Source organism: Cryptococcus depauperatus, chromosome 2 (genome assembly GCF_001720195.1).
Source record: "Cryptococcus depauperatus CBS 7841 chromosome 2, complete sequence".
In the NCBI taxonomy this organism is placed as follows: domain Eukaryota; kingdom Fungi; phylum Basidiomycota; class Tremellomycetes; order Tremellales; family Cryptococcaceae; genus Cryptococcus; species Cryptococcus depauperatus.
The window spans coordinates 1,774,109-1,790,413 of NC_089469.1; positions in this window are offsets into that span (position 1 = coordinate 1,774,109).

A 16,305-nucleotide genomic window follows, 5' to 3' on the forward strand; every position below is an offset into this window, starting at 1 on the left:
CCCAAAAAGCGTCAAGTAGCTATGGAAAAATTGCAAAACATACGTCAAGGATCTCAAACAGCGAGACAGATGTTTTTGGAATTCGACCGCTACAGAGCTGCTGTAAGCGATTACCCGTTGTCCTTAATTGTGGGATTCGCAGAAAAAGCGCTGAGAATTGAAGTGCTAGAAAGGATGGAGCCGAAAGAAGAAGAGGAATGGACGGACTTTGAGGAGTTCAGAGCAGAAGCTATAAAAAGAGACGAGCAGTGGCGAAAGATTGAAAGATTCAAAAAGGAAAATAGCCAGTACCCGACAAATCGTCCTACAAACTCCAAGTCAAACACTGCTGGTCTATACACCACGGCTGCAACAATGCCTGGAGATCCACCAATCGAATGGTTTAACGGGGGGTTATCTGTTGCTGAAAAGGTGTGGAGAAAAGAAAACCATCGTTGTCTAAGGTGCAGAGCACCTGGACACATTGCTCAAATGTGCCCAACTGCGAGCAAGCCTGTTCGACACATGCAGATGGTGGTAGGAGAGGAAAGGGATGTAGATGTGAGTAAACGTCTTCTCTCTCATCCCAATCCCAAGCTGTCAAAAGCATCTCCCTCTAGAACCTTTGCATTGTCAAGAACTAACCGACAACCAGAAGTAAATATGCTTCTGAGTAGTGGAGGAATTGTGTACAGGAATGTTATCGCTTTGCTGGATACTGGATCAAGTGGCTGCTTCATTCAGCCTTCAAGTCAACTATTGAAGTCAGCTAAAATAGCCCAGCATAAGAACAAAATCACCATGAAGTATCTTGACGGCCATACGAAACAGTTTGACAACCTCAGCTACGCTGAACTGTGGATAAAGGTACATGCGAATGAACCTGCGATCCGCCTTCAAGCAGACGTTGTAGCGTTCAACGGACCAGAGATGCTCTTGGGTGACGAGTTTATGGCTAAGCATGGTCTGAGAATTGATTATGACAAGCTCACTGTGACTTTTAGAGAACCCAGTTCGCGAGCTACCGGTGTAAACGCTATTAAATTAGCAAAGCATAGGTGGAAAAACTCGATGCTGAATGTAAGAAGAAGCGAAATAAGAAATGCTGGAGAAAACAAATTAAGTAAAAGTGAAGAGGAAAAAGAAACAAAAGAAATTAAGCAAGTTGTTCCTTTGCCATTTCATGAGTTCCTTGACTTGTTTAGAGAAAGCAGAAGTAAAACACTTCCACCTTCTCGAGCGAAATATGACTTACCAATTGAATTGATTCCGAACGCGGAAGTCAAGAAAACGGGCATTTATCCAATGTCACGTCCTGAAGAAGATTTTCTTCGACAATGGATAAGAGATGGACTTGCCAGTGGTCATCTACAAAAATCCCAGTCACCCTATGGTTCTCCTGTTTTCTTGATTCCAAAACAAGGTAAAGTACCGTACCGTGTGGTGACAGATTACAGGGCAATCAACAACAAGACAATCAAGAGCAGCTATCCGATACCTCGCTCAGATGCGCTAGTCGAACGTCTTCAAACTGGCCGCGTGTTCACAAAGCTCGACTTGAAAGGCGCATACCAACTGTTGCGCATCAGAGAGGGAGATGAGAACAAAGCTGCGTTGAAGACGAGGTACGGTACGTACGATTCTCTTGTTGTCCGAGATGGTTTGTGCAATGCTCCCGCAAGTTTTCAATATTTTCTCAACGACATCTTTGAAGATCTGCTCGACGAAGGTGTAGTGGTATACGTTGACGATATTGTGGTCTATGCAAAAACACAGAAGGAACTTACGGCCTTAGTTTATGAAGTGCTACGTCGATTATGGGAAAATAGGCTGGTGGTGAACGCAACAAAGTGTGAGTGGGAACAGGAGGAAATCACATTCTTAGGTCACAAGGTTTCGCATGCCAAGACCCATCTATCTCGTGATAAAATCAAAGCAATCGTAGAGTGGCCGAGCCCAAAGACAGCGAAACAGTTAAGAAAGTTTCTCGGGTTTTCAAATTGGTGTCGTCGATTTATAAAAGGCTATGCTCACATCACAGGACCATTGTACAAACTACTACGCAAGAATGCCGAATGGGAATGGGATGCCGATTGTCAGAAAGCATTCGAAACACTACGAGATGCGTTTGTATCTGATCCAATCATGAAACTGTATGACAATTTACAGCAAGTGATTATCGAAACAGATGCATCGGATTGTGCGGTAGGTGCTATAGCGTTTCAATATTTTAGGAACAAAGAAACAGGCAGCATGAACAAGCACGCAGTGGCGTATTGGTCACGTATAATGTCAGATGCTGAACGTCGATACCCTGTAGGTGAAAAGGAACTGCTAGCCATCGTAGATGCACTCAAGGAATGGAGAACATGGCTTTTGAGTTGTCCAGGACCGATTCAAGTTATTACCGACCATAAGAACTTGGAGTTCTTTATGGAGAAGCGTCAGCTAGGACGTAGACAAGGTAGATGGCTTGACGAGCTAGCTGAGTTCCACTTCCAGATATACTATCGACCAGGACATGAAAACGATGCTGCTGATGCCTTATCACGTAGACCAGATTACCACATGGGCAAAGGTGTATCAACAGATGAAGCAACAAACCCGTCTAGCTTTGCACAACTGCTACCCGCCATGGAAGACTGGAATGAGACAAAAGAAGAAGAAAAAATATATAAGAGGAGTCGCTGTGAGCACAAACCGTGTTCAGAAAAATCTATCGCTACGTGAAAAGATAATAGAAGGTATCTTAGTTGACCAGATGTTAAATGAGATGCGCAATAATGGACTACAGATGGTAATCTACGGGCAAAACCCGTTAGAGCAGTGCAATTTTATTGGATGGACAACAGATGGATTACTGACATACAAAGATCGTATAGTTGTACCGGACTACGAAGGCGCAAGGTTAGACATACTTCGATTGCGACATGACTCCAAGTTTACCGGCCATCCAGGAAGAGATAGGACACTGAGCATGATAAGAAGAGACTACCACTGGGATGACATGAAACGAATGGTCTCTGAGTATGTTAAATCATGCCACGAGTGTGCAAGGCACAAACCAAGACGTCATGCTCCCTATGGGCTCTTACCGTGGGCAGAATTTGCTTATAACAATGCTCCTAGCCACAGCACTGGACTGTCCCCGTTTGAAGCCTTATATGGCTGTAACGTTCGATTCGACATTGATGCAATTGAAGGAAGGCTGGAAGCAGCAAAAGAGAATCAAGTGGATGTCCAAACTTTCGAGCGATATAAAGGAATAGAGGAATGTATTAAGCAAGCTAATAAACGGTCAGCCAAACAATATAACAAGAAGCACTTGCCAGTGCCGAAGATGGAAATAGGAAGCGAGGTCTTCTTGAGTACCAAGAACTTGTCAACAGAACGACCTTCTGCCAAGTTGGAAGCTCGTTACATTGGACCATATAAGTTGACGGCATTCATAGGTAGAAATGCAGTCAAGCTGGATCTTCCCCCGAGTGTGTCAGGAATGGGTGGTTGGTATAGTTGAGTTGGTTGATTTGTTGTTGATAAAGACTTAAGGATAGATAGATGAAGGGATGTCTCTGACTTGACAATATTGGAAGAGGAATGGATAAGAATAATAAATATAGATGGAGGTAGGGTTAGACGTATGATACATCACTGGAGAACTATTGTAGATAGCAAGTCCAGTATATACAGTGGGGAGCAAAATGTTTCAATGTTTTCTTTTTTTGGATTGGGTCACCGATAACTTCCGAACGATTGCAGCGGTAGCCATCGAATACCGATGCAAGGTATGACTACTTCTTAGCTCTATAACACAGCTTTCATGACGTCATCGACTGTATCTATCACTGAGCTATGCGGCTTAGAAGACAGAGGCAACATTGAAACATTTTGCTCCGTGTTTTTTGAAATTATGAAACTCGTCATAGCTCCACCAACACGGCCCTGAATGACGTCACCTCTTCAATACGTCATTCCGCATGTAGCGTCATCCCGCATCAGTCGCGTGGTGGTATAAAAAGGGAGACGTTTGTGCTCAGCTGCCTGAACAATAATCATGCGCGCTATTTCTACTACCCAAGTCAACAAAGCGATTTCATTGCTACATACCCGCCTTTCGTACCGTCAAATAGCCTTGAACTAGGCTTAAGCACCAGCACTATTAGCCGCATCCGTTTTAATCACTTTCCGTCGGATACTCCAAGAGCTAGAGGCCGCCAATCGCAACTGTCATATCTGAAGATGATTTTTTAGCCTCTTTGATCCAACGTAACAAGGCGAAATGTGCTTAAAACTAAAAAACACTGCCAACACCATAACCGGTAACGACGAATCTGTACATACAGTAAGACAGTGCATGAACAACGCTGGGTTTGAGAACGTTACGAAGGAAAAAAGCCATTTCTCAAATTGCAGCACAGGCGTGCAAAAATAGATTTTGTAGAACGACACAAAGACTGGACTGTGGAAGACTGGAAACGAGTCATATGGCCAGACGAGACGAAGATCAATCGCCTAGGCCCAGATGGAAACAACAGGACGTGGATTAGTAGTGGATCGGGCGTGGATGAAAAATCGGTCGTTGGAACAATGAAGTTTGGTGATGAAAATGTCATGATTTGGGGATGTATGACGTGTTACGGAGTGGGCTATGCAGCCAAGATTGAGGGAAAGATGGATGCCGACCTCTATTGCGCAATATTAGAGGACGAACTACAACAAACGATTGAATACTATGACCTCAACCGCCCAAAGATCATTTTTCAGAAAGACAACAATCCTAAATATACGAGCAAAAAAGCTAGCGAGTGGCTTTAAAATTGCCACATGAGTACTTTGCGATGGCCCGCTCAGTTATCTGACCTCAACGCCATCGAACAAATATGGAATTACCTCAAAAAGAACTCAAAAGGGAGAAAAATGAGACCGAAGGCATGTTAGAACTTTGGGAGAGGATTGAAAAGGTTTGGGATGAGATACCAGTCTCAGTCTGCCGAAGCCTTATAGAGAGTATGCCACGAAGAATACAGGCAGTTGTTCGTGCCAAGGGAGGCTATACTGAGTATTAAAAACATGAATTTATGTTCTCAAAAAAAAGGGAGCAAAATGTTTCAATGTGGCCTCTGTTTTCCAAGCCACATAGCTCAGCCATAAATACAGTCAATGACGTCATTGAAGTTGTGTTATAGAGCTAAGAAGTAGTCATACCTTGCATCGGTATTCGATGGCTACCGCTGCAATCGTTCGGAAGTTATCGGTGACCCAATCCAAAAAAAGAAAACATTGAAACATTTTGCTCCCCACTGTATATGTAGAGGGGAAACAGAGAATCGCGGATGTACGAATGAACGCCGGATATCCAGTACCGCGGCGGAAATGACTAAGTAAAAAAAATAAAGAAAAGAAAGAGCGGACATTGTTCCGATGTCCGTATTCATCACAGGAGCTCCCTCTCCAAGGGCGAAGTCCTCTGAGCCTTTTGTTCTTGAAAACTTGTTATCTCTTTCTCCTTGCACTAGTTCCTAGGTTGAGGATTGTTTTTGGATGGAAAGCAGTGTCTCGAACCGTGTTTGTGTTGTTCTTGAAACTTTTTGAAAGCACGGGTTTTGTGTACTTCTTCCCAAGGTTCCCAGGAATTGTGTTCGGTGGAAAAGTCTCGCCATTGTACCAAATACTCGTACTTCTTGCTCTTGGGGTGAATGCGTGAGTCCAGAATACGATCTACTAACCACACCTCTTCTCCTTGAACCTCAATGCGTGGCGGAGGATCTTGGAGTTGTGAAGGATGACCAGTGCGGAGTGGCTCAAGCAAGCTGACGTGAAAGACGGGGTGAATTCTCATTGAAGGCGGTAAGTCCAGTTTGAATGCTAGAGGCGAGGATGTGGTGCCAATAATTTTGTAGGGACCGAGAAGACGGTGGTCGAGCTTGGCCGATGGTCGCAATGAAGAGATGTTTCGAGCATTCAAGAACACTTGGTCTCCAACTTTGAAGATAGGCTGATCGGGAGACTTGGTGATGTCCTTGTGGTACTTGTTGTAGTGACGAGATTGATTGACTTGGGCTTTTTCCAAATTGGATACCAGTTGGGTGTGGATGGAACGGAGATTTTCAAGCTGAACTTGGGCTGCAGGGACTGAGTATTACGGTATTAACCAGTGCATCAATTAACCCAAAAGGGATTGTTGACCTGCTCAATTGGTCAACTTATGCACTGCCTATATACTGTTGTTACAGACTGTAACAGTCTGACTTCCCTCACCAGAGGGCCAAGTCCACTGAAGAGCCAGAACTTCGGTCTATAAGGTCCCCCCATTTAACCTTCGTTGTAACTGCCGCAGCTCTAAGCAACCACTCCCTGGATGATCACTATTAGCAAGGTGCCGTCCACGCAAGGGTGAAGGTAAAATGCCTTGGAGGTGGGTTCCTAGGACAAAGACAACTACGTCATCTAGGTTCGGGGCTGAGCCATGAAAAGTGGAATATCTTTTCACCCCGCTGGGATTTGAACCCAGGATTCCTACCAAGGGTGAGCAGGTCAATTTATTACGGTATTAACCAGTGCATCAATTAACCCAAAAGGGATTGTTGACCTGCTCAATTGGTCAACTTATGCACTGCCTATATACTGTTGTTACAGACTGTAACACTGAGGTTGGAGAGGAGGAAGCATCGCTGGAACGACTGGGACCAGACGGAGAAAAACTATCAACAGCACTACGGTAAGTACTACTACTATCAACAGAAACAGGACAAGATAAAGGGGCTAATGGGTGATAACCATAGTTTGCCATGAAAGGCGACACTTTTGTGGAAGTGTGATCCGAGTTATTGTAGGCGAATTCGGCTAGGTCGAGGAGCGAAGACCAATCTGACTGGTTGAAGTTGCAGAACGTTCGAAGGTATTGTTCTACAACTTGGTTTACTCGTTCGGTCTGGCCGTCAGATTGAGGATGGAAGGCGGTAGAGAAGTTTGGTTTCGTGCCAAGGCCGTCGAGGAAGGCACGCCAGAAATTGGAGGTGAAGATGGTTCCACGGTCTGAGACAATGTCGGACGGTATACCGTGGAGTCTCATAATATTTCGTCGGAACATTTCTGCTAGGTCGGAAGCGTCGAAACCGTCTTCTTTGAACGGAACGAAGTGTGCTTGTTTGGTGAAGCGGTCGACGAAAACCATGATTGAGTCGAAGTCGGAGGAAGGTGGGAGTTTGATGATAGCATCCATCGAAATGGAATGCCAGGGTTTTGGAGGAATCGGCAGAGGTTGTAGAGGTCCGTAAGGTCTGTGGCGAGGAGTCTTGTTTCGTGCACAGGTGTGGCAACCTGCAACGTATTTGTTTACGAAGGCTCTCATGCCGGGGAAGAAGAATTGTCGGGATAATAGATTGTATGTTTTTGTTTGGCCGAAATGGCCGGAAAGAGTGATGTTATGAGCTTGATGGCATAGCTCGAGTTTGATTTGATGATTGTTGGGAATGTAAAGAAGGTTTTTGTAAAAGAATGTGTTATTTTTGAGAGAGAAGGAAGTGATTTTGGAATGAATGTGAGGAGGACGAGTTTTTGTCGTGTCCTTAAGGAATGGTGATAGTTCTTTGAGTATAGGATCTTGTAGTTGTAAGGATCGGATGCGTTTGGTTATATTGGATGATAAAGAATGGTTGATGATAGGAGTGGAAGAGGATTGTGGAGCGGAAAAAGATTGTGGATTGGTAGAAGATTGTGGATTGGTAGAAGATTGTGGATTGGTAGAAGATTGTGGATTGGTAGGAGATTGTGGATTGGTAGAACGCCTTGTGGTTGCAAAGATGAGTTGGTCTGGCTTGAGAAGCGTCTTGGGAGGTGCGTCGGAAGCCTTACTCCCCTCTCGAAGGTCTTGGCGTCTCGACAAGGCATCAGGTTTGCCCATCGAAGTACCGGCGCGATAGGTGATTTTGAAATCAAAGTGAGCGAGCAACTCGGCCCAGCGTGCTTGTCGTCGATTGAGAACTTTCGAGGTCGTGAAGTATTCCAGGTTTTTGTGGTCGGTGTATACAGTGATTTCCTTGGATCCTTCTAGGTAAGAACGCCAGTGTTTAAAGGCTTCGACGATTGCCAGCATCTCTTTATCATACAGTGGGGAGCAAAATGTTTCAATGTTTTCTTTTTTTGGATTGGGTCACCGATAACTTCCGAACGATTGCAGCGGTAGCCATCGAATACCGATGCAAGGTACAGTTATTTCTTAGCTCTACAACGCATCTTCAGTGACGTCATTAACTGTATTTGTGGCTGAGCTATGCGGCTTTGAAAACAGAGGCCACATTGAAACATTTTGCTCCCTGTTTTTTGAGAACATAAATTCATGTTTCTAATACTTTGTATAGCCTCCCTTGGCACGAAGAACTGCCTGTATCCTCCGTGGCATACTCTCTATAAGGCTCTGGCAGATTGAGACCGGTATCTCATCCCAAACCTTTTCAATCCTCTCCCAAAGTTCTAACATGCCCTGGGGCTCATTTTCCTCCCTTTTCAGTTCTTTCTTGAGGTAATGCCATAGGTGCTCGATAGGGTTGAGGTCGGGAGACTGAGCGGGCCACCGCAAAGTACTTATGCTGCGATTTTGAAGCCACTCGCTAGCTTTTCTGCTCGTATGCTTCGGATCGTTGTCTTGTTGAAAAATGATCTTGGAGCGGTTGAGGGCGTAGTATTCGATGGTTTGTTGTAATTCGTCTTCCAATATTGCGCAATAAAGGTCGGCATCCATCTTTCCTTCAATCTTGGCTGCATAGCCCACTCCGTACCACGTCATACATCCCCAAATCATGACACTTCCACCACCAAACTTCATTGTTCCAATCACCGATTTCTCATCCACGCCCGATCCACTACTAATCCATACCCGATTGTTTCCATCTGGGCCTAGGCGATTGATCTTGGTCTCGTCTGACCATATGACCCGTTTCCAGTCGTCCACAGTCCAGTCTTTGTGCCGTTCTGCAAACTCCATTCTTGCACGCCTGTGTTGCAATTTGAGGAGTGGCTTTTTCTTCTTCATAACGCTCTTAAACCCAGCGTTGTTCAGGCACCGTCTTACTGTATGTACAGATACGCTGTTACCGCTTAAGATGTTGGAAATGTTTTTAGTTCCACAGCACTTTTTGCCTTGTTACGGTGGATCAAAGAGGCTAAAGATTCGATTTCAGATGGGGACAATTTTGATTGGCGGCCTCTAGCTCTTGGAGTATCCGACGGAAAGTGCTTAGAGTGGATGCGACTGATAGTGCTGACACTTAGGCCCAGTTCTGAGGCTATTTGCCGGTACGAGCGGCGGGTATGTAGCAATGAGATCGCTTTGTTGACTTGGGTAGTAGAAATAGCGCGCATGATTATTGTTCAGGCAGCTGAGCACAAACGTCTCCCTTTTTATACCATTCCGCTACTGATGCGGAATGACGCTGCATGCGGAATGACGTATTGAAGAGGTGACGTCATTCAGGGCCGTATTGGTGGAGCTATGACGAGTTTCATATTTTCAAAAAACAGGGAGCAAAATGTTTCAATGTGGCCTCTGTTTTCAAAGCCGCATAGCTCAGCCATAAATACAGTTAATGACGTCACTGAAGATGCGTTGTAGAGCTAAGAAATAACTGTACCTTGCATCGAGATTCAATAGCTGCTGTTGCTATCGTTCGGAAGTTATTGGTGATCCAATCCAAAAAAAAAAAACATTGAAACATTTTGCTCCCCACTGTATATCTCATAGTTCAGCTCCGCTGGTTGGAGCTTTCTCGAATAGTACGCGACGGGATGTAGTCGGTTCTTGTCGTCTGGATGGGAGAGGACGCCTGCTATTGCGTAGTCGGAGGCGTCTGTCTCCAGTATGATAGATTTGTTTGGCGAAAAATGTGTTAGGATTGGCGCAGAAGTGAATGAGTTCTTGAGAGATTCGAAAGCCTGTGAAGCGTCATTAGTCCATTCAAAACTCTCATTCTTCCGTAGTAGTTTGGTAAGAGGTGATGCGATTTTGGCATATGCATGAATGAATCGCCTGTAGAAATTAGCGAATCCAAGAAAGACTTGGATATCATGGACATTTTTCGGTGGCGGCCAATTGTGGACTGCCTCCACCTTTTTGGGATCCATTTTGACTCCGTCTTTTGATACGATATATCCTAGAAACTCCACTTCACTTTGAAAGAAACAACACTTCTCTGCATTTGCCCATAGTTGGTTTTTCTTCAGTCTTTCCAACACTTGGCGAACATGTTGTATGTGTTCTTCCCTTGTCTTGCTGAATATTAGTATATCGTCGAGATAAACGATTACGGAGATGTCAAGGAATTCCCGGAGTACAGTGGGCAACGAAATGTTCCAATGTTTTCTTTTTTTGGATTGGACGACCAATAACTTCCGAACGTTAGCATGAGTAGCTATGGAATCGCAATGCAAGGTACGAATACTTCTTAGCTCTATAACACAGCTTAAATGACGTCATTGACTGTATCCATCGCTGAGCTACGGGGCTTGGAAAACAGAGGCCACATTGGAACATTTCGTTGCATTTTTTTTGTGAATGTAAAACTCGTCATAGCTCCACCAACACGGCCATGAATGACGTCATCTCTTCCATACGTCATTCCGCATGTAGCGTCATCCCGCATCAGTCGCGTGGTGGTATAAAAAGGGAGACGTTTGTGCTCAGCTGCCTGAACAATAATCATGCGCGCTATTTCTACTACCCAAGTCAACAAAGCGATTTCATTGCTACATACCCGCCTTTCGTACCGTCAAATAGCCTTGAACTAGGCTTAAGCACCAGCACTATTAGCCGCATCCGTTTTAATCACTTTCCGTCGGATACTCCAAGAGCTAGAGGCCGCCAATCGCAACTGTCATATCTGAAGATGATTTTTTAGCCTCTTTGATCCAACGTAACAAGGCGAAATGTGCTTAAAACTAAAAAACACTGCCAACACCATAACCGGTAACGACGAATCTGTACATACAGTAAGACAGTGCATGAACAACGCTGGGTTTGAGAACGTTACGAAGGAAAAAAGCCATTTCTCAAATTGCAGCACAGGCGTGCAAAAATAGATTTTGTAGAACGACACAAAGACTGGACTGTGGAAGACTGGAAACGAGTCATATGGCCAGACGAGACGAAGATCAATCGCCTAGGCCCAGATGGAAACAACAGGACGTGGATTAGTAGTGGATCGGGCGTGGATGAAAAATCGGTCGTTGGAACAATGAAGTTTGGTGATGAAAATGTCATGATTTGGGGATGTATGACGTGTTACGGAGTGGGCTATGCAGCCAAGATTGAGGGAAAGATGGATGCGGACCTCTATTGCGCAATATTAGAGGACGAACTACAACAAACCATCGAATACTATGCCCTCAACCGCTCCAAGATCATTTTTCAACAAGACAACGATCCCAAACATACGAGCAGAAAAGCTAGGGAGTGGCTTCAAAGTTGCAACATGAGTACTTTACGGTGGCCCGCTCAGTCTCCCGACCTCAACCCCATCGAGCACTTATGGCATTACCTCAAAAAAGAGCTCAAAAGGGAGGAAAATGAGCCCAAAGGCATGTTAGAACTTTGGGAGAGAATTGAAAAGGTTTGGGATGAGATACCGGTCTCAGTCTGCCAGAGCCTTATAGAGAGTATGCCACGGAGGATACAGGCAGTTCTTCGTGCCAAGGGAGGCTATATAAAGTATTAAAAACATGAATTTATGTTCTCAAAAAAACGCAACGAAATGTTCCAATGTGGCCTCTGTTTTCCAAGCCCCGTAGCTCAGCGATGGATACAGTCAATGACGTCATTTAAGCTGTGTTATAGAGCTAAGAAGTATTCGTACCTTGCATTGCGATTCCATAGCTACTCATGCTAACGTTCGGAAGTTATTGGTCGTCCAATCCAAAAAAAGAAAACATTGGAACATTTCGTTGCCCACTGTATTAATGCAAGTTCTGGAGTACTTCGCTCTACGCCTGCACGTTATATAATAATACATTGATATACAAGTCCAAAACCAAGAACCCAGACCCTAGAATCGAGAACCCAAGAATCTAGAACCAGCTTTCACATCCTAAACGATTATCCAACCTGCACGTAAATAAGCAGGAAGCAAGGCGGTAACAGAGGGGAATATGGTGATTATACTGCCTATGTGGTGGAAGCCTGTCGGCGTTCTTCTTACTGAACACGTCCAGGAAGTGATGATAAGTACTGGGAATGGCAGACTGAAGTGCTGTCGATTCCTCATTACTGAGAGCTGGAAGAGATGCTCGGATGATGCTGTCCTTAGGCTCAATAGAAGAGCCATCGTCGGATGAGGTCGATACCGGAGGTGCTGTGACCAGAGGTATATATTACGGTATTAACCAGTGCATCAATTAACCCAAAAGGGATTGTTGACCTGCTCAATTGGTCAACTTATGCACTGCCTATATACTGTTGTTACAGACTGTAACAGTCTGACTTCCCTCACCAGAGGGCCAAGTCCACTGAAGAGCCAGAACTTCGGTCTATAAGGTCCCCCCATTTAACCTTCGTTGTAACTGCCGCAGCTCTAAGCAACCACTCCCTGGATGATCACTATTAGCAAGGTGCCGTCCACGCAAGGGTGAAGGTAAAATGCCTTGGAGGTGGGTTCCTAGGACAAAGACAACTACGTCATCTAGGTTCGGGGCTGAGCCATGAAAAGTGGAATATCTTTTCACCCCGCTGGGATTTGAACCCAGGATTCCTACCAAGGGTGAGCAGGTCAATTTATTACGGTATTAACCAGTGCATCAATTAACCCAAAAGGGATTGTTGACCTGCTCAATTGGTCAACTTATGCACTGCCTATATACTGTTGTTACAGACTGTAACAGTATAGCGGCTGGTGACGCCGAGATTGGTGATAGTGATGATGATTGGGACGGTGAGATAGTAAGATTGTCCCAGTGAATTATAGGCCTTGCCGAGTGAAGCCAAGGCAAGCCTAAGATAATAGGCAGATGACTAAGTTGTGTCACCTGGAAGAGAATTGATTGTTCCCCGAATCCTGAACCTAGTTCTAGTGTTACCTCTGCTTCATGAGTTATGTCGCCGCCAGCTGAGGGTCGGCCGTCTATCATAGTGAGAGGCGTTGCTTGAGCTTTGGGATGGATTGGGAGATGATGTTTCTTGACGAAATTCCAGTCGATAAAATTATCTGTAGCGCCACTGTCTACTAGAGAGAAAGTTTGTTTTGTGATTTTTGTTGAGATGGAATGGAATAGTAATATGTTGTTTTGTCATATGATTTTTTTGAATGGGTTTTGTTTTGTCAGAAATATTTGAAGGACTTGGAGAATGCCTAGCGGTCTGGCTGTCGAGCGCTAGGTCTTTCATGGGGTGCTGACAGCCTATGCTTTTCCCTGATGGGAAGTAGTATTAGGCTTGGTGGCTCTAATGTCTGCTGTCAGAACCTTGGAATTATGACATGGAATATAGCCAATAAATAATAATGCAACGTAGATTGCATTATTGTGACCTTTTGGTACAGAGCGTGGATATTAATTATTGGTAATATTCATGACATCTGCCTTTGGTTGACTCCTTGGCTTTGATTTTGGGCAAGTTTCTCGACTATGACCTGATTCGCCACAATACAGACAGAGATTACTTTCCTGCCTGCGGCGATACTCTTCAGGGGTAATGTGTCCCGCTTTGGTTAGAGCGGTACGCTGGTTTGTGTTAGGAGTAGTGTTATTGTTAACCGGTAATCGATGAATAGGACGGTTTGGAAGTCGATTAACGGGTTGTTGTCCGTTAAAATCAGACTTCTCTCTTTGGCGTTCCCAATAACGAAGGTCTATACGAAGGGCTACCTGCTGAAGCTCTTGCAGCGTAGTCGGTTTGTTATCCCTTCGCGCTAGCTCATCCAGTATCCTAGCCGGGAGTCCCTTGCGAAACTGGTAGATAAGAGCTTTCTGATCCCAGTTGAGAGCTGCTTGAAGCTGTCTAAAATCGGTGATGTATCTTGATACTTGATGGTGGTCCCGCATTTTCAGCTTACTAAGCTGATACTCAGCGGTGGCCTCTTCGTCAGGGTCTCCGAATATTTGTTTAATCTCCTCTTCGAATCCCTTGAAGGTAAGGAAGTATTGTGGATAGCCTTCCTCTTCAGGTTCCATAAATAGGAAAGGTTCAAACCATGCTTTGGCAACGGATTCAAGGTATGAACCGGCGTACATGATTTTTGACGCTTCCGATTGGTAACGGAATGGGTCTGCCTTGAAGGCCATATGGCAACTTGATAGGAAAGGTTTCAGTTTCGATGAGTCGGTGCCGTGGAAGACTTCAGGTGGACGGATATCCGGACCTCTGGAGGTAGTAGTAGTAGGTCTAATGACTGGAGCGGGAGAAGGCGAAGCAGAGCTTGCCGGGTTGGCAAGTCGATCGAGAAGTTGAATGAGGAGAGCATTAGGGATAGTAGTGTGTCCCTCAGCCTCTGGTGTGGGCTGTGGTTTGTAGTCAGAGTTTTCCGAGAATGGCACCATGGCGGGAGAGTCTTCTGGGAGTGGTTCCATGGTAGGGGTGGTTTCTGGGAGTGGCGTTATGTTAGGAATGTTGCTAGATGAGCGAGTGTTGGGCATGAATAATAAACAGCAATGGAGTTCCCACTAATGGAAGAAATCCAAATATACTGTTACGACTTGCCTTGTCTATGGGATGACTTGGCAAGGTGGACGATGAGTGGCAAAAGGAATTACCACAGTAGATGTGAAGTGGCTTATCTGTAAGCCAAAGATGATTGATAAGTTTAGTAAGAACTCCGGACGATGGGAGTGATGGCTGGTGGAAGCCTTGGTGGTTGAATAGTAGTGCTGGTGTCTTAGTAATATGAATGAGTATATACTATGGTTGAGTAATAAAGATGATTATTGTAACATATGATATTTGGATTTCTTGGAAGTCTGTCAAAGGCTTCCAAGGTGCTCTATTTATACCTTGAGACTGGGTGGCAAATCCAGTCTATAGAATACTATGGAAAAGACTAGAAAGTCCTGGAAGAAAGGTTCTATACTACTAAAGAATGTCCTAGAATAATCTCAGACTATTCTGCTTACGAATCCTTGCCACAACTCCATTGGGGAAAGGGGAAGAACCATCTAGAATATTCTGGAAGCCAGGAGGGGCTTGTAGTAGCTTATGGTCAGGACAGGGTCATGACACTTTGTCTAGTCAGTTGTACACGACCACATCTTCTGAATTCCTATCCGAACCCACGGAACATCTTTGTTTTCCTATCACCATCCAGTACAACCGGAAGTCGTACGAAACCTATGCCATGCTCGACTCCGGAGCCACAAATAATTTCATCAATCCAACTTTCCTAGCAGAAACCAACATTCGGAAGATCAAAAAGAAAACCCCACTGCAACTTCAGGTTATCGACGGACGACCTATCAAATCTGGCGCCGTCACCCACAACACCTGCCCTATTCAACTATCAATCCAAGATCACAAAGAAACTGTCTCCTTCGATATCACTACTTGTTACGATCCTGTACTGGCGGCCTTCGGGTCCGGTACAAGAGGACGGTGGTGATGGGCTTACAGATAGTACTGCAAGTGGTGGTGGATATCCGTGTGAGGGTCGGACGGTTGCAGCTGAGATAATTGTATGAATGTAATAGTGAGGCCTATTGGTATAACATATAATAATTGATCCTCGAAGAGGATCAAACATCCTACGAGTACTTCTATATATCTATTTACTGAAACAATAAACAAACAGGAAGAAGTACACAAGGATGACCGTACCAATGTTGCGACCCTATGCCGTAATGAGTGGTGTGTAGGCTGGCATATGTGTAGGGTCGTAACACTACTCTGGGAGACTATCCCGTCATCCTAGGCCTTCCGTGGCTGTCCCAGCACAACCCAAGTATCAATTGGATCAATCGAACCATTGAACTATCATCCATCCACTGTCAGAAACAGTGTCTTATTCGAAAACCTATCCAAAGTCTTAGAAAGAAGTTCTCCAACCCAACAAACTTACAGTCCAACACAAAATCCTCAAGCCCAGTGAAAGAATCACTTCAATCAATTTTCAGTTCCAACACCAATGCCAATCCAGAGCCTATTCCAAATGCATCCAGTCTCATCGATCCCACACCAGCAGACACCAACGATGAAGACATTCCAAACGTAACCGACTTACAGAAATTTGTTCCTATCGAATTTCATCCATTCCTATCCGTTTTTGACAAATCAAACTCCGACAAGCTTCCCGACCATGGCCCATATGATCACGCTATCCCTATTGAAAACGATGAACAACCCAAGTTTGGACCAAT